The sequence below is a fragment of the Ovis canadensis genome, chromosome 2, assembly GCF_042477335.2.
Source record: "Ovis canadensis isolate MfBH-ARS-UI-01 breed Bighorn chromosome 2, ARS-UI_OviCan_v2, whole genome shotgun sequence".
In the NCBI taxonomy this organism is placed as follows: domain Eukaryota; kingdom Metazoa; phylum Chordata; class Mammalia; order Artiodactyla; family Bovidae; genus Ovis; species Ovis canadensis.
This window is the reverse complement of record NC_091246.1, coordinates 107,760,095-107,787,326: the sequence shown is the minus strand read 5'-3', so window position 1 is coordinate 107,787,326 and position 27,232 is coordinate 107,760,095. Positions and strand designations below refer to the sequence as shown.

The 27,232-nt window shown below is 43.9% G+C and overlaps 2 protein-coding genes across 29 annotated transcripts in view; one reads left to right on the top strand and one right to left on the bottom strand.

Moving 5' to 3' along the window:
- SCRG1 (stimulator of chondrogenesis 1) overlaps positions 1 to 27,232 on the bottom strand; it is a 97,396-nt gene that overhangs the window by 23,975 nt on the left and 46,189 nt on the right. The gene's annotated exons all lie outside the window — the stretch shown is intronic.
- Positions 1 to 27,232, top strand: part of SAP30 (Sin3A associated protein 30) — a 100,311-nt gene that overhangs the window by 48,523 nt on the left and 24,556 nt on the right. For 10 of the 28 annotated variants that reach the window (XR_011254413.1, XR_011254407.1, XR_011254409.1 and 7 more), the window contains one exon: positions 7,912 to 7,948. The exons of 4 other annotated variants lie outside the window; for them this stretch is intronic. The gene's annotated coding sequence lies outside the window, so the exon portion shown is untranslated. Of the gene's footprint in view, positions 1 to 115; positions 197 to 7,911; positions 7,949 to 10,558; positions 10,611 to 17,205; positions 19,200 to 27,232 lie in introns of those variants that run through there. 14 more of the 28 variants (XR_011254422.1, XR_011254410.1, XR_011254401.1 and 11 more) reach the window with 8 other exon arrangements.

Here is a 27,232-nt window from a genome sequence, read left to right as displayed (position 1 = left end):
GGTTAATTCCATAAGTTGCATTTCAGAAAGAAAGAGTGACCTGACATTACAGGGAAACCACTTTTAGTTGCTCCATTTCCTGGAGCCTACAGCTTTTTTTTTTCTTTTGGTACAGCTGGCAAAACGCCTGGGACAAGATGTATTCAAATCAAGTCAAAGCAGAGCTGTGTTCAGAGAAACAGATGGCCCACCTAAGGTGAAAAAATTACTTTCTTGCGGGGAAAGGCCGGGTGGTTTATTCACGTCTCCCTCTAGGAAGGCAGGAATGTGCACAGGCAGAATAAATACAACACATCACAGGGCATGCCACAGATGAGCAGAGTCACTGGTTCTGAGCCAGGCAGCGAGAGGCATCGTCCTGCTCCAGGAAGGCTTCGGGAACTTGTCACACACATAGGAAAGTGCTTCCAGACCTGGAAAGTCACTCCATCAGTGGAAGCAATAAGAATCAGGACATAAGGGACGAGACCCTGCAGTCCACTCTTGCTGAGAGCCTGTCATGACATGCTGAGAAGACGGGGAACGGTTAGGATGAGCCAGGCACAGGCTCAGGAAAATGACTGAATATGAACAGAGCAGAACTGTGTTGTGTTTCATCTGAAGAAACCCTGTCTGGGGTTAATGTGGTTGGAGGTGTGGTAGACAGATAATCTGGGTCTGTTTAGAAAAGGGGAGACGTGCAATGGGAATACACCACTGCTTATCTAATTCTCTCTGCAGAGGTGGTTGTTCAGTGTTTAGTTGCTAAGTCATGTCCGACTCTTTGGGACCCCATGGACTGTAGCCTGCCAGGCTCCTCTGTCCATGGAATTCTCCAGGCAAGAAGACTGGACTGGGTTTTCGTTTCCTTCTCCAGGAGATCTTCCCCACCCAGGGACTGAATGGATATCTCCTGCATTGGCAGACGGACTCTTTAGTACTGAACCACCGGGGAGGCCCTAAATGCAAAATAGAAATACCAGCATTGCATATTAATGTCTTCTGTCCCTGACTGGGAGAGTTGGCCAGAGGACTAATAGTGATGACTGTTGTAAAAATGACCTTGAAATAGTTGCTACATAGATAAAATAAGAGATACCTTCACTTGCAACTGAGATTTATCGAGGTTCTGTGAGATGGCAAAATGGGGTTTGCAATGCAGGATGTTTATTGCTCCCAGAGGCTGTGGCTAAGCTCTTATGAAGCAAGGTTTCAGTTGAGTAGTGATTGAGTAATTAGAACAGAGATGCATTGTGTAACTCCTCCTTCCTCTTTGTTTATTGTGAACCAGTGAATATCCCTAGTATCAAGCTATAGGCCAGCTTAATACATTTGATTTTTTAATATCTCATATCATAAGAGCTCAACGGTTCTTGCAAAAAGTGCCCACAGAAAGCCATAGCCTTATATGTATCTCTGCTGATGCTGAGCTTGTCTGATAGATTCATACATGGGCATCCTAACAGCCTTGTGTTTAAAGGGAACAAGAACTTACATTTAACCACCTGATCTTTACTTCTCATGGCTAAACTGTGAGACTGATATTATATCCCATATGTTAAGGGTGGAATTGAGATGCAGAGAGATTAAGTAACTTTCTCCAGGCAGTAGAGTACCTTCAAAGCTGAAAAAACATGCTCTCTTCTGCTCAGTTTTATACAGGAGAAGAGAATGAAGTCACTCAGTCGTGTCTGACTCTTTGTGACCCCGTGGACTGTAGCCTACCAGGCTCCTCCGTCCATGGGATTCTCCAGGCAAGAATACTGGAGTGGGTTGCCATTTCCTTCTCCAGGGGATCTTCCTGACCCAGGGACTGAACCCAGGTCTCCTGCATTGCAGGCAGACACTTTAACCTGAGGTGTTAATATAGTTGTTGTTCAGTTGCTCAGTCACGTCTGACTCTTTGTGATCCCATGGACTGTCCTTCACTGTCTCCCCGAGCTTGCTCAAACTCATGTCCATTGAGTAGATGCTACCATCCAATCATCTCATCCTCTGTCGCCCCCTTCTCCTCCTGCCTTCAATCTTTCCAGCATCAGGGTCTTTTCCAGTGAATTGCCCTCCACATCAGGTGCCCAAAGTATTGGAGCCTCAGCATCACTTCTTCCAATGAATATTCAGGATTGATTTCCTTTAGGATTGACTGGTTTGATCTCCTTGCAGTCCAAGGGAGTCTCAAGAGTCTTCTGCCACAGCACAGTTTGAAAGCATCAATTCTTCAGCCTTCTTTATGGTCCAACTCTCACATCTGTACATGACTATTGGAAAAATCATAGCTTTGACTATATAGTAGAGCAGGATTTTCAGATTTCAAACCAGGCCCATCTGACCCCAAAGTCACTGCTCCTTCTGCTGTGCTCTGTGGACATGTTGGCATATAGAAGGCTTAAGAAATTGCTAAGGGTTATTTTTGTTTGTTTTTAAATAGTTATGCTATTCTTTTTTACAGTTGTATGTATGTGTGTAAAGTACATATAATATACAATTTACCACCTTACCGATTCTTTTTATTTATTTTATTTTTTTTCTTTTTATAATTTTATTTATTCATTTATTTATTTTTATTTTTACTGTGCAGGCTTTTCTCTAGTTGCAGTGAGCAAGGGTTACCCTCTGGTTGCTGTTCGTGGGCTTCTTGTTGCTGTGACTTCTCTTGTTGCAGAACACAGGTTTGAGGCACGTGGGCTTCAGTGGTTACAGCGCATGGGCTTGGTAGTTGTGGCCCATGGGCGTAGTTACTCCACTGCATGTGGAATCTTCCTGGACCGGGGGTTGAACCCATGTCCCCTGCATTGGCAGATAGATTCTCATCCACTGTGCCACCAGGGAAGTCCCATCTCACCCAGTTTTAAGTTCAGTGATAGTGAAATGCATTCATAACACTCTGCATCCATCACCACCATCCTTCTCGGTAACATTTTGCATCTTATAAAACTAAAGCTGTGTTCCTGCTGAGCAATAATTCCCCCTTCCCGTCTCTTCCAGCCCCTGGGAACCACCAGACCACTTTTGTCTCTAAGAATTTGGCTGCCCTTGGTACCTCATACATCTACTCATGCTCTCTTCTGGAGGCTGTTTGCATGAAATAACTTTCTCCATCCTTTTACTTTCATTCTGTCTATGTCTTTGGATCTAAAATGGGTCTCTTGTAGATGTAGTCATACTCTGTGTTTTTATCAATTCTGCCAATCTCTGTCTTTTGATTGAAGAGTTTATTTCAGTTCAGTTCAGTCGCTCAGTCATGTCCGACTCTGCGACCCCATGGACTGTAGCATGCCAGGCCTCCCTGTCCATCACCAACTCCCGGAGTTTACTCAAACTCATGTCCATTGAGTCAGTGATGTCATCCAACCTTCTCATCCTCTGTCGTCCCCTTCTCCTCCTGCCTTCAATCTTTCCCAGCATCAGAGTCTTTTCCAATGAGTCAGTTCTTCCCATCAGGTGGCCAAAGTATTAGAGTTTCAGCTTCAGCATCAGTCCTTCCAATGAATATTCAGGACTGATTTCCTTTAGGATGGACTGGTTGGATCTCCTGGCTGTCCAAGGGACTTTCAAGAGTCTTCTCCAGCACCACAGTTTAAAACATCAGTTCTTCAGCCCTCAGCTTTCTTTATAGTCCAACTCTCACATCCATACATGAGCACTGGAAAAACCATAGCCTTGACTAGATGGACGGTTGTTGGCAAAGTAACGTCTCTGCTTTTGAATATGCTGTCTAGGTTGGTCATAACTTTTCTTCCAAGGAGTAAGCGTCTTTTAATTTCATGGCTGCAGCCATCATCAGCAGTGATTTTGGGGCCCCCCAAAATAGAGTCTGCCACTGTTTCCACTGTTTCCCCATCTGTTTGCCATGAAGTGATGGGACTGGATGCCATGATCTTAGTTTTCTGAATGTTGATCTTTAAGCCAACTTTTTCACTCTCCTCTTTCACTTTCATCAAGAGGCTCTTTCGCTCCTCTTCACTTTCTGCCATAAGGGTGGTGTTATCTGCATATCTGAGATTATTGATATTTCTCCTGGTAATCTTGATTCCAGATTGTGCTTCTTCCAGCCCAGCGTTTCTCATGATGTACTCTGCATAGAAGTTAAATAAGCAGGGTGACAATATACAGCCTTGACGTACTCCTTTTCCTATTTGGAACCAGTCTGTTGTTCCATGTCCAATTCTAACTGTTGCTTCCTGACCTGCATACAGATTTGTCAAGAGGCAGGTCAGGTCATTTGATATTCCCATCTCTTTCAGATTTTTTCAGTTTGTTGTGATCCACAGAAGAGTTTATTTACAATTAAAATAATTACTGGTAAGGATTTACTTCTGTGATTTTGCTATTTGCTTCCTAAATGTCTTGTAGCTTTTTTATTATTATTATTATTCATCTCCTGCATTACTTACTGGCTTCTTTTGGTGTATTCAGTTGATTTTTAATTAAATTTTTAAAAATTATTATTATTTTGGCCTCTTGTGTGGCTTGCAGGATCTTAGGTCCCCTTGTGATAGTGCAGTCTTAACCTCTGGATCACCAGGGAAGGCCCTGTGTCAGTTGAGTTTTTGTAGTGAAATGTTTGAATTCCTTCATTTCCTTTTGTGTATCTTCTATAGCTATTTTCTTTGTGATTACCACAAAGATTTCGTTTAACATCCTGAAGTTATAACAGTATAGTTTGAGTTTATTCCAGCCTAACTTCAATAACATACCCCAAATCCTTTACAGCTCCACTCCCATCCCTTTCATTTGGTGATATCATAAAATTACCTCAGTCTACATCATATGCCCCAAAATGTAAAATATTATATTTAAAAAATGCAATACTCTTAAGTCATGTACAAAACAAAAGGTTCAGTTGCAAACCATTGTTACAAAACACTAGCTTTCGTAATTATCCGTGTATTTACCTTTGTTGAGATCTTGATTTTTCCTTCTTGTATAGGAGTTAATTCTTAGGCAGTTTGATAAGGAGTCTGGGGCCCTCAAGGAGGAAGGGGTCCAGGGTCCTCAAGGAGGAGAAAGGGGTCCAGAGCTCTCAAGGAAGAGAAAAAGATAAATGTTTTTCCATCTGAGGGGCTTCTTGATTTTTCCATCTGATGGGTTTCCCTGCTGGCTCAGTCAGTAAACAGTCTGCCTGCAATGTAGGAGACCTGGGTTCAATCCTGGATCGGGAAAATCCCCTGGAGAAGGAAATGGCGATCCACTCCAGTACAGACAGTGGGGTCACAGACAATGGGGTCACAAAGAGTCAGACAGGACTGAGTGACTAACACTTGTGATTTTTCCATAGAGATTTGAGTTTCTCTTATGGCTTCAAATGTCTTTTCATTTCACCTTGCAGGACTCTCTTGAGCATTTCTTGCACAACAGGTCCACTGGTAACAGACTCCCTCGCTTTTATCTTGATATCTTAATTTCTCTCTTACTTTCCAAGGGCAGTTTTGCTAGATATACAATTCTTGGTTGACGGGTTTTTTCTTATAGCATTTTGACTATATCAGCCCACTGCTTTATGGTCTCCAAAGTTTCTGATGAGAAATCTACTGATAGTTCTATTAAGGATCCCTTGTGTGTGATTATTTGCTGCTATATTGCTACTTCCTGGATGTTCTTTTTTGGGGGGCTTTCAGCTCACCATCCTTGGACATTGTTGAACTTGTTGGATATTTATATTCATGTTTTTCATCAAGTTTGGCATGTTTTCAGCCATTATTTCTTCAGATATCCTCTCTGCCCTTTTCTCTCTTCTCTTTCTGGGACCTCTAGTATGTGTATGTTGGTCTGCTTATTAGCACCTCACTAACAAGCACTGTTTAAAAAAAAAAAAAAAAAAGGACGCTGTTCCCTTTAAATCTGGCTGTCTCTTAAGCCAGATGAAGAGGGGCTTGCATTGAGGGGGGGGAGGTGCTACAACAGTGACACTGCCTTTTTGTCTGGACCTATGTGGTCAGAAATAGTGACCAGTGATCAGAGCACAGACCACTGGTGTCCACTTTGCCCACCCGGGCTCCTGCAAGTTGTGGACAAGCTGCTCCAGGAATCGTGCTTAGCTGCCTGCCATGAGGGTTAGGATGCAAGGCTGCTGTGGTGCTGAGAGCTGAAACTGGCCCAAATTAACTGTCCCCATCTTCTCCTGGACATTGCAAGCCTTCAATAAACTGTCCAGAGTTCCACAGTAGTTACATCAGACAGATTCTGCCAGCTCAACTGTTATCCAGGGTGGGACACAGATTCTCAGAACTTCCTACTTCATCATCTTTCCAGAATTGGCCAAAATTAAAAAAAAAAAAAAAAAAAAGATTTCCTTTTTTTTTTTTGGAGCAGTTTAAGTTCACAGCAAAATTGATTGAAAGGTACAGAGATATCCAATATAGCCCTGTCCCCATCATCATCAGCGAAATGCCTCTGGATTTTAAAGTGTGTGTGTGTGCATGTGCCTGCTTAGTCATGTCCAGCTCTTTGCAGCCTCATGGACTGTAACCCACCAAGCTCCTCTGTCCATGGAATTTTCCAGTACTGGAGTGGGTTGCTGCTTCGTACTCCAAGATTATGAAGTACTACCATTAAAACCATGTATAAGGAAACATTTCTTGAGAAAAGGCTAGTTGTCATATTGGAGCATTTAAACGCTTTCCACAGCTGGCATGTCTGGCCATTTTAGGACCAATACTCATGCACCAGGGGCTTCTTGGTACTTAAGAGGCAGGAACCATCATGTCTTCTTCTTCTGGGTGTGCATTTGAAGTGCAGGAATAACAGTAATACTGTCTCCCAAAGTCATGTGCCGTCAGTGGCTCCAGCATCTTCCTACTTATCTGGGAGCCATCTTTCATTATGATTTATCCTACTTGAAGCCTCTTGGTGTAAATAGCTGCCAAATTTTAGAGTCTGTTGCTGCACCGTCTCACCTATTGCTGTGCTCACTCCCACTCTTTTGTCTCATATCCGTGACATGGATTCCATCCTGTTTGTTATATGAGTCTGCTGAATAATTCTCCCCCATGCCAGATTCCATCACATGGCTGCTATCTGTATCATCTTATAGCACAGCTCCAATGATCTCATGCTTTTGCTCAAAAAAAAAAAAAAAAAAAAAGGTACCTCTCCTATTCCAAAATCCCTAGAAACTGAGGTAGTTCCCAATTTCCCAGAGTCTCTTCCCAAAGCATGAGGTCCTAGGACTAGAGGGAGCATTTGATGTTTTGGGGTGGTGTTTCCTCAAAGTGGTGCTTCCTGAAAAGCTATCATCAGATGCAACAGCTCTGCTTTGTAACAAATCTATGCTGCTGCTAAGTTGCTTCAGTCGTGTCCTACTCTGTGCGACCCCGTAGATGGCAGCCCACCAGGCTCCACCGACCCTGGGATTCTCCAGGCAAGAACACTGGAGTGGGTTGCCATTGCCTTCTCCAACAAATCTGTAAGAAAATAATAATTCTAGACTCTCCAGTCTCCACAGAAAAGCCCTCATCTTTTTCCATTAAGTTGTTGTCTAGCGCCACCTGGTGTTGGAACTAGGCAGCAGCGACTCTAGAGAAAAAGGAAAGAAAACCCTGTTAATGTTTTATCCCAGACTGATTATCTTTAGCACCAGAAAGGAACCTTACAGATCAGTTAGATGGATGCCTCACTTTATAGATCAGTAATTTATCCAGGATTTAGAGAAAGAACTGGAGCAAGGTTTCAGTCCCAGGCTTCTCAGTTTTCCCACACATCCACTCCTTGCCCCCATAACTTCTTTTTAACACAGTCTTAACCACTGGACTGCCAGAGAATTCCACCCCACCTCCCACCCAACAGCCACCCAACCCTCCAGAGGAATTGGGCCAGAGTGATGATGCAACTTCTGGAAGAAGACAACAAAAGGATACTAACTTTCACTGACCCCTTCATATAAACCAGTTACTGTGCTAAGTACATTTATAATATCTCATTTATTCTTCACAGGTAGCCTGTTCCTATTCCTGTTTCACCGTTGAATAAGGTGAGAAACGGAGTGACTCGCCACAGTTACGCTGTATTACTTCCTCACCATTACCCGCTCCCTCCTTGCCCTTGTATGTGGGCCACATTTACATTTCCCTGCTCCCACTGAGGGATTTTCTTTGGTCAGTGGGATGTGAATGAACTTGATGTTTGCCCCAAATGAGAAGAGGCTGTAAGTTCCGTGGTGCAATTAGATGTACTTCAGCCCTGTCCTCCTCTGTGGGGACAACACACCCCAGAAGGTGGCTGTCTCTTCAGCTCTGCCCCTGAAACAGGACACACATGGAGCAGGTCTAAGCCCACCAGCCACAGTCGACTGAGTTAGCCTGCAGCCTTTACGAGATGTAAGCAAAAAATGAATATTTGTCCTTTATGCCATTGAGAGTTTGGGGTTGTTTGTTGCTGCAGCAAAGCTGACCCATACAGGCTTGAACACAAGTCTGACTGACTCTAAAATCTCTTGTGAAACTGTCAAAAAGAAACTTGCTCTCAGGCGATGTCTAATTAAACTAACTTGAGAATCTATGTGTTAGGCCTTTTTAAGTAATGAATTAGCTTGGCTGCACTGGGTCTCAGTTGTGGCATGTGGAATCTTCAGTTGTGGCATGTGGGATCTAGTTCCCTGGCCAGGAAATAGAACCCAGACCCCCTGCATTGGCAGTGCAGAAGTCTTAGCCACTGTCAGGGAAGTTCCTGTGTGTTACGTATGAACTTATTAAGATTCTCGCCTCCTTGGATGCCTTGCTTAATTCTACCCTTGCACTGACACGTATCCTGAGGGTCTGATTTCATTCTGCAGCCTGCTTCTCCAGTTCCGCCTACTCTGTGCTTTTGAGTCTCTTTTCCTTGATTTACTTTTTCCTCTTTTTAAAAGCACTTATTACCTTCCAAAATACTCTACAATCAACTTATTTACAACACATATTTTTTAAACACTGCCCAGTTGAATTTTAAGAGGGAGGGAGTTTTTAGGCCTGTTTTGTTTATTGTCATTCCTTCGTCAGTGCCTGGCACATGTGTGATCAGCTGCTTAGTCACGTCCACCTCTTTGTGACCCCACTGACTGCAGCCCACCAGGCTCCTCTGTCCACGGGGATTCTCCAGGAAAGAATACTGGAGTGGGTTGCCATGCTCTGCTCCAGGGCCTGAACCCAGGTCTCCCGTGTTGCAGACTGATTCTTTGCATTTGAGCCCCCAGGGAAGCCTGGCACATAGTAGGCGCTGAAAAGTGTTTGATCACTGAATGAATGAAAACACTTCTGAAATCATGGTAGCTCTTGTGTTTTAATAGCTTGACCAGTAGAGGTCATAGATGAGTTCTTTAAATATCTTAGACTCGCAAAGACTTCTACATCTGCTTTTATGTCAGGATCTGTTCACTCTGGATGTCTCGGGGATTAGTGTGGGTTGCCCTTTGGCAGTGATCAATCTGGTGGTGGCATTTGGCGTATATCATGAAAACTGCTGAAAGTAGCAAATTGATGATGCGTCAGATTGCTTTCTCCTCCATCTTTGACCTAGTATTGGCAGTCAAGTAGGATGCAAAATGGGGCAGAAAGTGTTGGCTTTAAGGTTGCATCTATTTATAGAAGTTGCTTGTAAGTAAAAGTTAAATTCAGTCAAACAACCAGCTGCTGCTGCTGCTAAGTCGCTTCAATCGTGTCTGACTCTGTGCAACCCCATAGACGGCAGCCCACCAGGCTTCCCCGTCCCTGGGATTCTTGAGGCAAGAACGCTGGAGTGGGTTGCCATTTCCTTCTCCAATGCATGAAAGTAAAAAGTGAAAGTGAAGTCGCTGAGTCGTGCCCGACTCTTAGCGACCCCATGGACTGCAGCCTACCAGGCTCCTCCGTCCATGGGATTTTCCAGGCAAGAGTACTGGAGTGGGTTGCCATTGCCTTCTCCGCAAACAACCAGAGAGGATAGTAAATGCTTAGTGTCAGTTGCAAAGCTATTTGCCTAGATTAACAACACAACCTCCCCAAAGTGTGTGTATGTGTGTGTATGGTGTGTGTATGTTCAGATATAGCCTAGACATCCCGGAACCCTTCACTGACCATTTTCTCTCCTCTTTTACAACAAAACATGGCAAAGCAAGAATCATGAGCCATGACTCTGCCTGTGTGTGTTTTATTCTCCCTGACTTACATGCTTAACCTCACCATGTATAACTGCATGGTGGGTAGGGGGATTTAAAGGGATTATGACACTGGACTGGAGGCTAATTGTTTTCTTCAGGTTGGCCAATTGTTGGGTTGTGGTCGATTGATGAGTGCAAGGATAAGGATTTGAGAAGGAAAGAAATCTAATTTTGTGGCTTGCCTCCCATATACCAGGCACTGTGCTAAGTACTTTTACAGGTCGTCTTGTCCACTCCCTGAAGTGAATGGCGACAAAAGTCACACCTAATACTTAGTGGAAGCTCAAAAATGACTGAATAAAGAAGCGAGAGAGTCGATGACTGTTAAGAAAAGGATCTGTTTCTTTGTTTTGGTTTGTTTGAGGGGGTTGCTTTGTTTTATTTCCTCAATAGAACAAAATCCAACTGAAACCCAGAATGTGGGTACATATGTTTGGCGTTTGTTCATACCACATGTCTATTTGCTAGGCACTGAAAAAGGATGCCTGGAATGTGGTTCCTGTCTCAAGATACTGGAAGGTAGGCGTGGGCATGGATGGAGCACTAAGGGGGGCTGTTGTTCTTGTTTAGTAGCTCAGTCGTGTCGGACTCTTTGTGACCCCATGGACTGTAGCCCACCAGACTCCTCTGTCCATGGGATTTCTCAGGCAAGAATACTGGAATGGGTTACCATTTCCTTCTCCAGGGGATCTTCCTGACCCAGGTATTGAACCCACCCAGTCTCCTGTCTTGGCAAGCGGGTTCTTTACCACTGAGCCACCTGAGAAGCAAATAGCCAGATAGCATAGTTTTCTTCTGTTATGAGGCTTGTTGCTAGATAAATGCAAGGGTGGATTCTCCTATCTGATGATATAAAAGAATCAACTACCAATTACTCAACAACACGTTTAGTGTGGTACACTGGGCAGGAGAGGACGAAGAGTCCCCCCAAAGGTTTACAGAGGAGTGTGTCCTCACTCTGGCTTCTTCCTCTCCCCTCTCTTTCCTGCTCTCCTGTGCTGAGAGCCTTCCTGGACTATTAGGCACGTGATATAGTCAATTCTAGTGTAATCGGTACACAGAATGTAAAGACGCCAAGTGTGCATGAACAAATGAGAGGTTCTTAGTCAAATCCAAACAAACACATACTTGATAATGGCTTTTGGCTGAAATGCATTTTTATATTTTATAGCATGTTCCCATTTGCCCGTGGTTAGCGAAGATTAAGCTTGCCAAGCTTTAATGTGGTGCAAATGCCATGCTGAAGTCAAGTGCGCGGTTACAGGATCTGCAAGTAGAGAGCATTATCAACAGCTGTGGTTTTCCAATGCCTTGTGAGACTGGAAAACCAGAGCACATGTGCCTTTAGTAGAGTGGGCATTAACATGCCCATTAATGTTTTAAAATATAACTTGTGGTCACTGGTCGTTTCATATGGTTTTATAGTTACAGTGAAATTCTGATTACGTTTGATAATGTCCAGAAGGCAGAAATTGGTTGAGTCCCTCATTAATTAATTATTGAAGGATTTATGGAGAGACTTCTCTGTTCACGGACATGTACTTGGTGCTAATTGTAGCCAGTCATGTCCCACCCCTCCCCATCCACACGTTTTCCAGAATTGCCATGAGTGTAAGTGTTCATTTGAATCTCATCCCTTTCCTTTTATCACCATTAAAGGATGCATCTTAAGAAATAAAGTCAAAAGGTAGAAGAATTGTCATAAAGATAATGAAGGAAAACAGTAGTTCTAAATTGTTAAACAGTTTACTTCTGTAGAGGAGGAGGATTCTATATAATGGTTCAAAGTATCTGATGTGAAAACCCATTTGAAATAAATGACAGAAATTTGAAATTTTGCTTTACCTAGTGTCTTGAATTGATAAGGTTTCATCATAAATATTCTCTCACACATCTACTGAATCTCTTGGCATAGGAACATGGAAGATTGTCAGTCATCATCTATTTCTGCCAATTTTCCATGTTCCTATGCCAGTCATCAGAGAGAAAACAACATATGTACTTTATGACTCCTGAACTGACAAGAATTGGCTGCTGTGGAAATACTTGCATGGTTCTGTAACATCCAGTAAACCCAGCAGTAGAAGTGTATTACCAAAAAAAAAAAGAAAAAAGATGGACCTTCCCTGGTGGCTCAGTGGTAAAGAATCTGCGTGCCCATGCAGAAGACATGGGTTCGATCCCTAGTCCCAGAAGATCCCACATGTAGCAGAGGAACTAACCCTGTGCACCGCAACTGCTGAGGCTGTGCTCTAGAGCGTGGGGGCCGAAACTACTGAAGCGCATGCACACTATACAGCCTGTGCTCCACAATAAGAGAAGCCTGTGCCGCGCAACTAGAGAGAAGCCTGTGTGGCAGCGAAGACCCAGCACAGCCAAAAATAAATAAAATCCTTTTTTTAAAAAAGAAATTACAGAGAAAAAAAGAGTTATCAGTGAGCTGCCAATTTCATGACCACCATTTAGACTTAATTTTTTTTTTGCTCTTGTGGCATTCTTTCCATTTTCCAAAAGATCTCTCATGACTCCTTAGGAGTGTCTAGCCAGGAACTCAGAAGGCGTAAGCTGTTTGAAAAGATCACTGTATGCTTTTCTTGAGTTTCATTCAGCAGCAAGGAATTTTCTGGTTGTTTTGATTGGTAGCTGGGCTTCCCAGCAGTTTTCCAGTGCCATAATACTCTTTCATTCCACTTAATTTAAAAGACACCCATTCCCATGTATCTCAGACATCTCCTGAATCTCTCCTACATCCCCTCAGGAGTCAGTACAGTGGCCACTGTGTCTGCAGGCCTTAGTCCTCTGTGCTGTCAGAACTCTGTGCTCTTTCCATTGGCTCAATGCCCAATGAGATGCACAGAAGACCAGATACGGGACATTAAACCAGCATATCTCATCAGTCTTTCACCTCATTACATAAGCCCTCCAGTGCCAATCCACCCTTGGAATAATAATAACAGCTCTTCTCTTCTTGCCTTCTGCCTTCCCCCACATCTTTTCCTGAGACCTACGAGGGTAGTTCCCAATTGCTATAATAATAATAGTTGTTGTTTAGTCACTAAGTCAGGTCCAACTCTTTTGCAGCTCCATGGACTGTAACCCACCAGGCTCCTCTGTCCATGAGATTTCCCAGGCAAGAATACTAGAGCAGGTTGCTGTTTCCTTCTCCAGAGGACCTTCCTGACCCAAGGATCAAACCTGCATTTCCTGCATTGGCAGGCAGATTCTTTACAGCTGACCCACCTGGGAAGCCCCCATAATAAAAATAGGCAGTATTTATTGAACATTCCAAAGCATTTACCAGACAATTCAAGGACTTTATATGCAGAGCAGGCCTCGGTGTCCCCACCTTTGCTGCCACTTTTATGCCACCACTCCCAGCTTGGGGACTGAGGCCCCAAACTAAAAGTTCTCCTGGGGTAGAATTTTAATTGCCAGATTTAACAAATAGAATTACAAAAATACCAGTGGGATTTTAATTTCAGATTAAACAAGGGAAAAAATTAATATAAGCATGTCCCAAATATTGCATGAGAGATACTTATGTTTAAAAATTACTTATTTTTAAAGATTGGTTTTTGATATGGACCATTTTTAAAGTGAGGGACAGGGAGGCCTGGTGTGCTGCAGTCTATAGGTTGCAAAGAGTCAGACACGACTGGGTGACTGGACAACTACAAGTTTTTAAAGTCTTTATGGAATTTGTTACATCTCACTGTTGTATGTTTTGATATTTTGGCCAAGAGGTACATAGGGTCTTAGCTGTCTGACCAGGGATGGAACTCACAATCTGTGCATTAGAAGTCAAAGTCTTAACCACTGGACCACCAGGAAAGTCCACTTTTTGTTTATATAACCTTGCCTTTTCCAAACCAAGTCACTGTCCCTACCTCCCTCTCAAGCTTTCTGTGATAACTCACTCCCAAAACATAGGGAAGAGGGTTTTCAGGAAGTTCTCCTCGGAGTAAGCAATATAAAAATCCCTTGATCGTGCAATTGTAGGTGTGCACAGCAAGCCCATGTGCAAGCTTAGGTTGGAGGCAGCAAGACAGAGTAGCAAGCACTGGGAACAGAACAGGTCTATGTTGCATGGCAGCCCTACCGCCACTGCCTGTAGGATCTGGGGAAGGTCTTTAATCGTTTTATGCTCCAGAGTTCTCGTTTTAAAAAAGAGAAGACTGCAATTGTAAGGTTGTGCATTCATTTTCTAGGGCTGCTGTAACAAAGTTGGTGGTGTAAACAGAAGGATGTTACCTCCTGGTCTGGGGGCTGAAAGTTTGAGATCAAGGGATGGTTCCTTCTGAAGCTGTGAGGGAGGCATTTGCTCCAGGCCTCTGTCCTCAGTTTGTAGACGGTGTAGACAGCTGTCTTTATAGTCACATGGCGTTCTTCATGTGCCTGTCTCTGTGACCACATTTCATTTTTTTTTTAAGGGACACAAATTATATTGGATGAAGGTTCTCCCTCATACATCACACTGACCTAATTACTTCTGTAAAGACCTTATTTCCAAATAAGGTCTCACTTGAAGGACTGTAAGTCTGGACTCCAGGGTATCTTTTGGGGGGAACATAGTTCAACTTACAGCATTTTGCTGAAAGAATGGAATATGGCAATTTATAGGAGGCACCTAACAGAAACACTGGATTATAAGAAATGCTTAACAAATAGTAGCTTTTGTGGTTGTTATTAAACAGTTTTATCTTATTTTATAATGATCTTATGAGTACATGGTTATTCTCTGGGATTAATGGACTCATATATAGAAGGTCGGGCTTCCCAGCTTGCTCAGTGTTAAAGAATCCTCCTGCCAATGCAGTAGACACACGGGTTCAATCCCTGGGTCAGGAAGATCCCCTGGAGGAGAGCATGGCAACCCACTCCAGTATTCTTGCCTGGGAAATCCCATGGACAGAGGGGCCTGGTGGGCTATAGTCCATGGAGTTGCAAAAGAGTTGGGCATGACTTAGCGACTAAACAGTAACAACAAACCCAGAAGGTATAGGCGGGGAAAATGTATAAATATCCAGAAAATCTTAGGCATAAGAATCAAATATTGAGAATAAAGAACTTTATGTTACTGTATGTGGTTAGAGTAGAGAAAGAGCAGGGATGTAGGATAGATGGTGAATAGAGGAGATAGCATTTAATTATCCAGACTGACTGATGTTGAATTGATGAACACTCCCCAGGGAATCAAAGTTTACCCTGGGACTAGACAATCTGCCAGAAACAGTCAGAATCATTATGTTTTCAGAGCAGAAAAAAGTCACCAGAGAACCAGTCACTTGATTCTGATGACAGAAAAACTCAGACTGAAGTTATCCTACACAAGAGCAACAGTTTCAAGCCCCTGAGGGATTTGAAAGTGGTGCATTTTCTGTGGCACCTTTCACTTCAGTGTATTATTTGAAGAGAAGTTCTTACTGCTAATAAAACTAGAAAGGAGAAAATTGAACTTGGTTCATAAGGAGAGACACCCTGTTCCCTGCAGGATATCCTTGTTGGGCTGGGTAACTAAGACAATGCAGTGGAATGTGTGGGGGGGGGAGGGTAGGTCTTCAATACCACAAAGAAGGGTGATTATTTAAGAAGTCTGGTCTCCATTAAGAATAGAACAAGAGGAAATATGTTTGATTTGCAGAAGGAAGGATTTAGGCTGGATCCAACTACTCTCTGTATTGGCAGTCGGTAAAATAGATACCCAAGGGAGGCGCAGTAATACCATTCCTAAGGAGGTCTATAGAATTATGATCAACATCGCATTGTTAATAGTTTCTGAAAATAGTAAGGCCTTATGAATATTCTGTCCAGCATATGAGATTTGCCTGTGAACATCTGAAAGAACATTTGAAAGAACATAGCCAGGGTGAGCAGCAAGAAAGAGTCTCATTGACTTCAGTTTTCTTGCTTTGTGACTTTGAAATGAAATCTAGAGCAGAGGACAGCCTCAGCATCAAAAACAAGGAAGCAAAAAGAACCACTTCTTAAGGAAAATGTGCAAAAGGGTGTCCTCTCTTCCCCGCTACCTCCGTGCCACCTGTCACAAAATTGAGGATGTCAGGAACTTTTTGCGCACAGCCAGAGGAAAGCACGCCAGATCTGTTAAGATCAAGAAAAATAGGGATCCTTTGAAGTGGGGGCTTGGGTGCAGCCGCTCGGTGACTGTCACAGACCGAGGGAAGGCGGAGCAAGGGGCAGCCCTGTTCTGGGTTTGCAGCTGAAGCAACAGTCCTGCTGACTTACCTGTATTAGCATTTTAAAAGTTCAAGCGAACAAGTTTTTCAAGGGATGAAAAGGCTACATATCTTCTAACTGAGCCGGCTGGTCACCTGTGCCTCCCAGCCTGGGTGATGCTGTGGGGGCTTAGCACGGAAGAGTGGGCCCTGGATCTGGTCAGGAAGCTCACCAGGCTTGTGGCTTCTCAGTGGTGGGATCTGTTGACATGAACAATCCTCAGCACGTTGGGTGATTTGAGTGCACTTTCATGATTCGCTCTCATTTTACCCCCTTGCTATTTCCGCATGCCACAAAAATCCCTCCACTCCCCTCTGAATTATGTGCTGTTCAAGACGGATGCTCAGACCTCCCACTCAGGCAGGGCAGCCCCAGCTCCACGAACTCACAGGACCCATTGTTCGTCCCTTCCGTACCCAGTGCTGTCACCGCAGGCCTGCACTCCAGCGCAGCCAGGAGGATGGGAAACAAGCCCCTGGAGGGTCATCCATCATGCTCATAAACGCTCTGAGTTCTACCAAGTTCCATCAGAGTTCACCTACACACCGAAGCAAAACAATCCTGCTCTGTGCATTCTTGTTTTTTTCAGTGTATATTCCGCCCACAAACGTGCGTGAAATATCTGCACGTGTAATGGGTGCACTTGAAGCTGTGCGCACATCTGGGCAACTGTGCACAGCGTGCACCAGGCGCACAGGACGCCTGGCGTGGGCAGAGCCTCCACCTTCACCGTGGCACAGAGAGGCCGCGCTGCTTCTTGGCTTGCATGTTCATGAATCACCATTCTCTGGTTTTCTCTCCAGCCTGCCTTTATGGGCTGTTTTTTTCCCCCCTCCTAAAAATTGAAAAGTAGTTGATTTACAATATTGTGTTATTAATAGTTTCAGGTATACAACAAAGTGATTCAGTAAGCGCGGGCGGCTGTGGCCGGCGCACTCAGCGCAGCCAAGAGGAGTTACCCCACGTTCGAGGTCAGGGGCAGAAGCTGGGAGGACCCCATGCCCGAAGGGTGGCGGCCGAGAGGAGTTACCCCACATCCGAGGTCAGGGGCAGTGGCCGAGAGTGCCAGGCTGCCACGGCGCAGGAACGGCTGAGAGGAGCGCGTCCAAGGTCAGGGGCTGCGGCCGGGAGGAGCCACTCCATGCCCAAGGCCAGGGGCGGCAGCCAGGAGGAGCAACCCCATGTCCAAGGAGCGGTGGCTGCGTGGGCACAGGAGGGCCTAGAGGAGCTATCCCACATTGAAGGTCAGGAAGGCTGGTGGTGAGGAGATACCCTTTCCAAGGTAAGGAGCAGCAGCTGCGCCTTGCTGGAGCAGCCGTGAAAAGATACCCCACGCCCAAGGTAAGAGAAACCCAAGTAAGATGGTAGGCGTTGCAAGAGGGCATCAGAGGGCAGACACACTGAAACCATACTCACAGAAAACTAGTCAATCTAATCACACTAGGACCACAGCCTTGTCTAACTAAATGAAACTAAGCCACGCCCGCGGGGCAACCCAAGACAGGCGGATTGTGGTGGAGAGCTCTGACAGAATGTGGTCCACTGGAGAAGGGAATGGCAAGCCACTTCAGTATGCTTGCCTTGAGAACCCCATGAACAGTATGAAAAGGCAAAATGATAGGATACCAAAAGAGGAACTCCCCAGGTCAGTAGGTGCCCAACACACTACTGGAGATCAGTGGAGAAATAACTCCAGAAAGAATGAAGGGATGGAGCCAAAGCAAAAACAATACCCAGTTGTGGATGTGACTGGTGATAAAAGCAAGGTCCGATGCTGTAAAGAGCAATATTGCATAGGAACCTGGAATGTCAGGTCCATGAATCAAGGCAAATTGGAAGTGGTCAAACAAGAGATGGCAAGGGTGAACGTTGACATTCTAGGAATCAGCGAACTAAACTGGACTGGAATGGGTGAATTTAACTCAGATGACCATTATATCTACTACTGCGGGCAGGAATCCCTCAGAAGAAATGGAGCAGCCATCATGGTCAACAAGAGTCCGAAATGCAGTACTTGGATGCAGTCTTAGAAACGACAGAATGATCTCTATTCGTCTCCAAGGCAAACCATTCAATATCACAGTAATCCAAGTCTATGCCCCAACCAGTAACACTGAAGAAACTGAAGTTGAATGGTTCTATGAAGACTACAAGACCTTTCAGAACTAACACCCAAAAAAGATGTCCTTTTCATTATAGGGGACTGGAATGCAAAAGTAGGAAGTCAAGAAACACCTGGAGTAACAGGCGAATTTGGCCTTGGAATGCAGAATGAAGCAGGACAAAGACTAATAGAGTTTTGCCAAGAAAATGCACTGGTCATAGCAAACACCCTCTTCCAACAACACAAGAGAAGACTCTACACATGGACATCACCAGATGGTCAACACTGAAATCAGATTGATTATATTCTTTGCAGCCAAAGATGGAGAAGCTCTATACAGTCAACAAAAACAAGACCAGGGCCTGACTTGTGGCTCAGATCATGAACTCCTTATTACCAAATTCAGACTTAAATTGAAGAAAGTAGGGAAAACCGCTAGACCATTCAGGTATGACCTAAATCAAATCCTTTATGATTATACAGTGGAAGTGAGAAATAGATTTAAGGGCCTAGATCTGATAGATAGAGTGCCTGATGAACTATGGAATGAGGTTCATGACATTGTACAGGAGACAGGGATCAAGACCATCCCCATGGAAAAGAAATGCAAAAAAGCAAAATGGCTGTCTGAGGAAGCTTTACAAGTACCTGTGAAAAGAAGAGAGGTGAAAAGCAAAGGAGAAAAGGAAAGATACAAGCATCTGAATGCAGAGTTCTGAAGAATAGCAAGAAGAGATAAGAAAGCCTTCTTCAGCGATCAATGCAAAGAAATAGAGGAAAACAACAGAATGGGAAAGACTAGAGATCTCTTTAAGAAAATCAGAGATACCAAGGGAACATTTCATGCAAAGATAGGCTTGATAAAGGACAGAAATGGTCTGGACCTAACAGAAGCAGAAGATATTAGAGGTGGCAAGAATACACAGAAGAACTGTACAAAAAAGATATTCACGACCCAGATAATCACGATTGTGTGATCACTCATCTAGAGCCAGACATCCTGGAATGTGAAGTCAAGTGGGGCTTAGACAGCATCACTACGAACAAAGCTAGTGGAGTTGATGGAGTTCCTATTGAGCTATTTCAAATCCTGAAAGATGATGCTGTGAAAGTGCTGCACTCAATATGCCAGCAAATTGGGAAAACTCAGCAGTGGCCACAGGACTGGAAAAGGTAAGTTTTCTTTCCAATCCCAAAGAAAGGCAATGCCAAAGAATGCGCAAACTACTGCACAATTGCACTCATCTCACATACTAGGAAAGTAATGCTCAAAATTCTCCAAGCCAGGCTTCAGCAATATGTGAACCATGAACTTCCTGATGTTCAAGCTGGTTTTAGAAAAGGCAGAGGAACCAGAGATTAAATTGCCAACATCCGCTGGATCATGGAAAAAGCAAGAGAGTTCCAGAGAAACATCTATTTCTGTTTTATTGACTATGCCAAAGCCTTTGACTGTGTGGATCACAATAAACTGTGGAAAATTCTTCAAGAGATGGGAATACCAGACCACCTGACCTGCCCCTTGAGAAATCTGTATGCAAGTCAGGAAGCAACAGTTAGAACTGGACATGGAACAACAGACTGGTTCCAAATAGAAAAAGGAGTACGTCAAGGCTATATATTGTCACCCTGCTTATTTAACTTCTATGCAGAGTACATAATGAGAAATGCTGGACTGGAGGAAACACAAGCTGGAATCAAGATTGCTGGGAGAAATATCAATAACCTCAGATATGCAGATGATACCACCCTTATGGCAGAAAGTGAAGAGGAACTAAAACACCTCTTGATGAAAGTGAAAGAGGAGAGTGGAAAAAGTTGGCTTAAAGCTCAACATTCAGAAAACGAAGATCATGGCATCTGGTCCCATCCCTTCATGAGAAACAGATGGGGAAACAGTGGAAACAGTGTCAGACTTTATTTTGGGGGGCTCCAAAATCACTGCAGATGGTGGCTGCAGCCATGAAATTAAAAGACGCTTACTCCTTGAAAGGAAAGTTATGACCAACCTAAGTAGCATATTCAAAAGCAGAGACATTACTTTGCCAACTAAGGTCCTTCTAGTCAAGGCTATGGTTTTTCCTGTGGTCATGTATGGATGTGAGAGTTGGACTGTGAAGAAGGCTGAGCGCTGAAGAATTGATGCTTTTGAACTGTGGTGTTGGAGAAGACTCCTGAGAGTCCCTTGGACTGCAAGGAGATCCAACCAATCCATTCTGAAGGAAAACAGCCCTGGGATTTCTTTGGAAGGAATAATGCTAAAGCTGAAACTCCAGTACTTTGGCCACCTCATGGGAAGAGTTGACTCATTGGAAAAGACTCTGATGCTGGGAGGGATTGGGGGCAGGAGGAGAAGGGGACGACCGAGGATGAGATGGCTGGATGGCATCACTGACTCAGTGGATGTGAGTCTGAGTGAACTCCGGGAGTTGGTGATGGACAGGGAAGCCTCGAGTGCTGTGATTCATGGGGTCGCAAAGAGTCGGACATGACTGAGTGACTGAACTGTACTGAACATATGTATTATATATAATATTTATATTACATAACTGAATCACTTTGATATATACATATATATTTCAGATTCTTCTCCATTATAAGCTATTATAAGATAGTGACTATACCTCCCAGTGCTCTACAGTAGGGTCTTGTTGGTTATCTCTTTTGTATATTCACTGTTGCTGTTTAGTTGCTAAGTCATGTCCTGCTCTGTGACCCCACAGACTGTAGCCCGCCAGGCTCCTCTGTCCATGGGATTTTCCAGGCAAGAATCCTGGAGTGGCTTGCCATTTCCTCCTCCAGAGGATCTTCCTGACCCAGGGATCGAACCCACATCTCCCACGTCTCCTGCACTGGCCAGTAGATTCTTTGCTGCTGAGCATACAGTAATGTGTATATCTTGTGCCTTGGTTTTAATAGCCTCACTCATCTAAGCATCTCCAAAACCTGTGATTAGTTAGGGTCCTGGCCTGCTGCTGACTCTCCCCTCCACCGCTTCTCCCCACACACCCAAATTCACCAAGAACATCTATGGCTCAGTAATGAGGTTAAGATTTCTCCCCATGGAATCCAGGAGAACATGAAAGACAGACTGTCTTTGGTGTTAACATCAAGTCCGGCTTTCACCATCTTCTTTCTACTGTAAGCTCTTTGCCCATTTACTTTAGAAAAGAAGCAAACTTTCCCTGAGCTTCCCAGAGCATGCAGTCCTGTTACTGAATAATCTTTAAACAGTTTACTATGTAAGACACCCAGAGCAACACGTACACACACATGCACTCAGTGTATGTTAAAACCCACCAGTGCGGCATCCTTTCCTTGTGTTTAATCTGTGGCTGCTTCCCATCTAGTTTTCACCTCATGAAACTCATGAGAAATCTGAAGTCATCACCTCAGCTTCAGTCTGCCTGTTCTGAGGAGTCCTGGAGGGCAGATGTGGTAGGAATTTGAAGGCTGTTTCTCCATATTTTTGGATCCTTTCAATATGCATCCTTTATACACAGATGTATAGAACAGTCTTTTGGAATCTGTGGGAGAGGGCGAGGGTGGGATGATTTGGGAGAATGGCACTGAAACATGTAAATTATCACATGTGAAACGAATCGCCAGTCCAGGCTCAATGCATGATACAGGGTGCTCGGGGCTGGTGCACTGGGATGACCCAGAGGGATGGGATGGGGAGGGAAGTGGGGGGGGGGTGGTTCAGGATGGGGAACACATGTCCACCCAGGGCTTATTCATGTCAATGTATGGCAAAACCAATACAATATTGTAAATTAATTAGCCTCCAATTAAATAAGTTTATATTAAAAGATAAATAAAGTATCAGGTTAAAAAGTGCCTAAAAGTGGTAGTTTTTATGAGAAGGGAGATCCCACAAATTCCTTTCTCATTCAGCTCGAGGATTTTCTAATCTCTTTCAAAGTAAAACCTCTTGACTGGAGTGAGGCTTCTAGTTTTACCTCTTATGAAGAGTGTTTTCAGACCCCTTAGAAGACATCCTAATAGTCGAGAACAAGAGGAAATTACTACAGAACAGGCGGAAAATGAGCCAGGACTTGTATCAACAAAGTTGGACAACAATGATGAAATTCCATAGTTTTATCTAGAATCAGCCCTAGCATCCTGGGATGATTAAGGCTGAGAAGACCAGGGGATGGTCCTGTTACAGCTGTGATGCTGGTGGTCCAGACTGACCTGCAGGTGCTGGTCACCTATCTTTGGAGAGCAAGCCCCCAGACCCAAGGAGGCTGGAGAGAGTGGGGTTTGTGTTGCGTCTCCAGACAGCTAGAGGAGAATTTGTGCCCTGGGGAGATGGTTCTGCCTTGCCTTTATTGATGACTTTCTCCTCTGAACTCTCATGTTTCTTGGTTTTCTAATTAATTTTTATTTGAGTATAATTGCTTTATAATGTTGTGTTCGTTTCAACTGTATAGCAAAGTGAACCAGCTGTATATATACATATAACCCCCTTTTTGTCACCAGGGAGCACTGCGTAGAGCTCCGTATGCTATACAGCAGGTTCTTATTAATTATCTATTTAACACATAGTGACCAAGTGAAGTCGCTCAGTCATGTCCGACTCTTTGCGACCCCATGGACTGTAGCCTACCATGCTCCTCCATCCATGGGATTTTCCAGGCAAGAGTACTGGAGTGGATTGCCATTTCCTTCTCCAGAGGACCTTCCTGACCAGGGGATCGAACCCGGGTCTCCTGCATTTTACGCAGAGGCTTTACCGTCTGAGCCACAAGGGAATATGTCTACCCCAATCTCCCAGTTCATCCTACCTCACCCACTTTCCCCCGTGGTGTCTGTATGTTTGATCTCTACGTCTGTGACTCTGTGCTTTAACCTTGATGCACAGTTTATATGATTCATGCAGTTTGCGATACGCCGTCAGCTTTCTCTCTGCATTTTGAGGACAGAGTATGTTTTAGAGCCATGCTGACTTGCAGCAGTCATTGTGCATGATGGCTGCTCCCAACGCTGCAAGGTCCGCAGGAAAGCAAGGGGCAGGGTATTAGAGTCAGGGAAGCCTTTCCCCGAGATCTGCACCAGAAGTCCCTGGCCGAGGATGGTCCAGCACTGGCAGGATGACAAGGCTGAGGGAATCCGGAGACGAGAGACCCTGATGTGCCTCACCCAAGCCCACTCTGATCTGGTCTCCAAACTACACAAATTAATCAATGTTCTTCTCAGGTAAACTAGTTAGCCTTTTTCCTTGCAAGAAAGCATACTAATTGATACACCTATACCTCTGAAATGTTTAAAATGATGTTAAATTGATGTAAATTAAATCTGGCTTCTCTTTGAAGAAATATTATATAGTTCATATTACATTTCTTTTTAACGTTTATTATTAGTCTGTGCTGGGTCTTAGTGTGGCGTGCAGGATCTAGTTCCCCTAGCAGGGATCGAACCTGGGCCTCCTGCTTTGGGAGCATGGAGTCTTAGCCACTGGATCACCAGGGAAGTCCCAGTTCCTAATACAATTCTGATAAAGAACCCAGTGTCCAACTTTTTATAGAAATTATTTTTTTTTAATGCCATGTTGAGTCAAACATATGTGATGTCTTTCTAGAAAGTTGTTTTTACAGAGCATGTGACTGATAATTAGGACAGAATAGAGCCAGTGTCTTCAAATTCAAATTCTTGTGACTATGCATCACATGGAGTTCTTGTCTTCCACCTTCATAATTCCTCCGTTGTGGTCAGTGCAGGAAGTAAACACTCTTGCAGGTCCCAGAATCGACTGGGGTTTTTAGGGGACATTTCACTCTTTGAGGAGACTTTTAAGGGTATTTGGGCCCACATGATAAATTCTTAAGACATCATGCAAACCTACTTTTAAACATAGTTTTACATATTTTTGGCTGCACTGGGTCTTTGTTGCTGCACACGGGCTTTTCTCTGGCTGCGGAGAGCCAGGCCTACTCTCTGGTTGTGTATGCGGACTTCTCACTGTGGTGGGTTTTCTTGTTGAGGAGTGCAGGGTCAGTAGCTAAGGCACACAGGCTTAGTTGCTCCGCTGCATGTGGAATCTTTCTGGATAGGGATCAAACCCATGTCTCTTGCATTGGCAGGCAGATTCTTTACCACTCAACCACCAGGGAAGCCCCAAACCCACTTTCTTAATGGAGGTATTCCTAAGCCAATTATTTTTTCACTTTATTAACTGTAAAAGTCATACAGGATTATTTCTTAAAACTCAGACAATACAGAATAAAAATGCGCCTTCTTCATGCTGCTGAGGATTTTACTAGTATTTATCTTCTTAGTGATTAGGCTGAGGCTATGTAAGTGTCATATTTCAGAGGATCTGTGAGGTCATAATAGGAAAAGGAAAATAGGTCAAATAGGAAAAGGAGTACGTCAAGGCTGTATATTGTCACCCTGCTTATTTAACTTCTATGCAGAGTACATCATGAGAAACGCTGGACTGGAAGAAACACAAGCTGGAATCAAGATTACTGGGAGAAATATCAATAACCTCAGATATGCAGATGACACCACCCTTATGGCAGAAAGTGAAGAGGAACTAAAACGCCTCTTGATGAAAGTGAAAGAGGAGAGTGGAAAAAGTTGGCTTAAAGCTCAACATTCAGAAAACGAAGATCATGGCATCTGGTCCCATCACTTCATGGGAAATAGATGGGGAAACAGTGGAAACAGTGTCAGACTTTATTTTGGGGGGCTCCAAAATCACTGCATATGGTGGCTGCAGCCATGAAATTAAAAGACACTTACTCCTTGGAAGGAAAGTTATGACCAACCTAGATAGCATATTCAAAAGCAGAGACATTACTTTGCCGACTAAGGTCCATCTAGTCAAGGCTATGGTTTTTCCTGTGGTCATGTATGGATGTGAGAGTTGGACTGTGACGAAGGCTGAGCGCCGAAGAATTGATGCTTTTGAACTGTGGTGTTGGAGAAGACTCTTGAGAGTCCCTTGGACTGCAAGGAGATCCAACCAGTCCATTGTGAAGGAGATCAGCCCTGGGATTTCTTTGGAAGGAATAATGCTAAAGCTGAAATTCCAGTACTTTGGCCACCTCATGGGAAGAGTTGACTCATTGGAAAAGACTCTGATGCTGGGAGGGATTTGGGGCAGGAGGAGAAGGGGACGACAGAGGATGAGATGGCTGGATGGCATCACTGACTTGATGCACATGAACCTGAGTGAACTCTGGGAGTTGGTGATGGACAGGGAGGCCTGGCGTGCTGCGATTCATGGGGTCACAAAGAGTTGGACACGACTGAGTGACTGAACTAACTGTGAGGTCATAATAATGCTAACACATTGTTTGCTTTTTCACTGCATTGATGTTTGCACCGATGGAACAAAGGCAACAGTGGGTAAAATTGCTGGTCCCTTAGTGTGAAACTGCACTGTGTATCCAGCTGTGTTGATCAGCGTTGCATTATTCATCACCGTGCATTCACAGGAGCCCCAAAAAGCCCACTTTAATTAAGCATGTTCTTGAAGAATTAGTAAAAATTGTGAGTTTTATTCAATCTCAACTCTGAGCATGCATGCTAATAATATCCTATGACACATGAAGCACTTCTACTGCATGTGAAGTCCTGCAAGGATAAGCCTTTGTGTCCTTATCTACATTATAAGCTAAATGAACCTCTTTTTTCGTTAAGCACTGTTTTTGCTTGGAAGACAGGCTGCAGTTATTCAGATTGAGTTCTGGCGTATCTTTTCTTTCAGATGAGCCAAGTGAACCAGTTACTCCAAGGAATGTTGCCAGTGACAGTGTGCTTTCAAGTGAAAGTTTAAATTTTGAAAAATGTGTCTGCTACTGTGAGAGCTTGATAGCGTCTCAATACTGGAGGCATTTCTGATGAGTCAGTGGTGTTACTAATTACTGTGATTTTTTTTTTCTTTTTGGATATTGCACTGTGAAACATGTCAGCCGAAGGGTTTTAGAATCACATTATGTAAACTTGAAGCAAACACCACTTGCCCAGTTGTGGTTCAGAGTCAGAGAAGAAGAGCTACAATGATCTGAGATGGCTGTTAAAACACTTCTACCTTTGCTAATGATGTATCGGATAGAGGATGGATTTTCTATATATATTTCCCCAAACAACATATCATAGTAGACTGATTGCCCAAGGAGAACCAGCTGCCTCCCATGAAGTCAGACACTAGGGAACTTGCAAAGGTATTTTGTTTTTCATTTTTATTTGGCTGTGCTGGGTCTTTGTTACTGCACAGGCTTTCTCTAGTTGCAGCCAGGGGGCTGCTCTCCAGTTGTGGCGTGCAGGCTTCTCATTGTGGCTTCTCTTGTTGCAGAGCACGGGCTCTGGGGGGGTGGGCTTCAGTAGCTGCCCCACAGCATGTGGAATCTTCCTGGAGCAGGGAGCAGATCCGTGTCCTCTGCACTGGCACGGGGATTCCTAACCATCAGGGAAGTCCTATAATGAATATATTTCTTAAATTTCACCCTTTCATTTTCTAATATGATTCATGTCAGTAGATACAACTAACAAAACCTCTTCAGGGTACTCAGTATTTTTAAAGAGTGTAAAGGGGTCCAGAACCACAAACTTGAAAATGTGCTTCAGGAAACATGAAAATACTGGAAATACAATGTCAGGGGTACAAACCAGAACACTGAAATGGAGGTGCAGTGACTAACTATGTGAAAATATATGTGCACAGAAAAGGAATAGGATGAAACTATAAAATAATAATAATTTAGGTGATTTGAGTTTTGTTTTCATAAAATTTCCAACTTTTCTACAATAAAAATGTTTTGTTCCTATGATCAGGAAGGCTAGAATTTTGG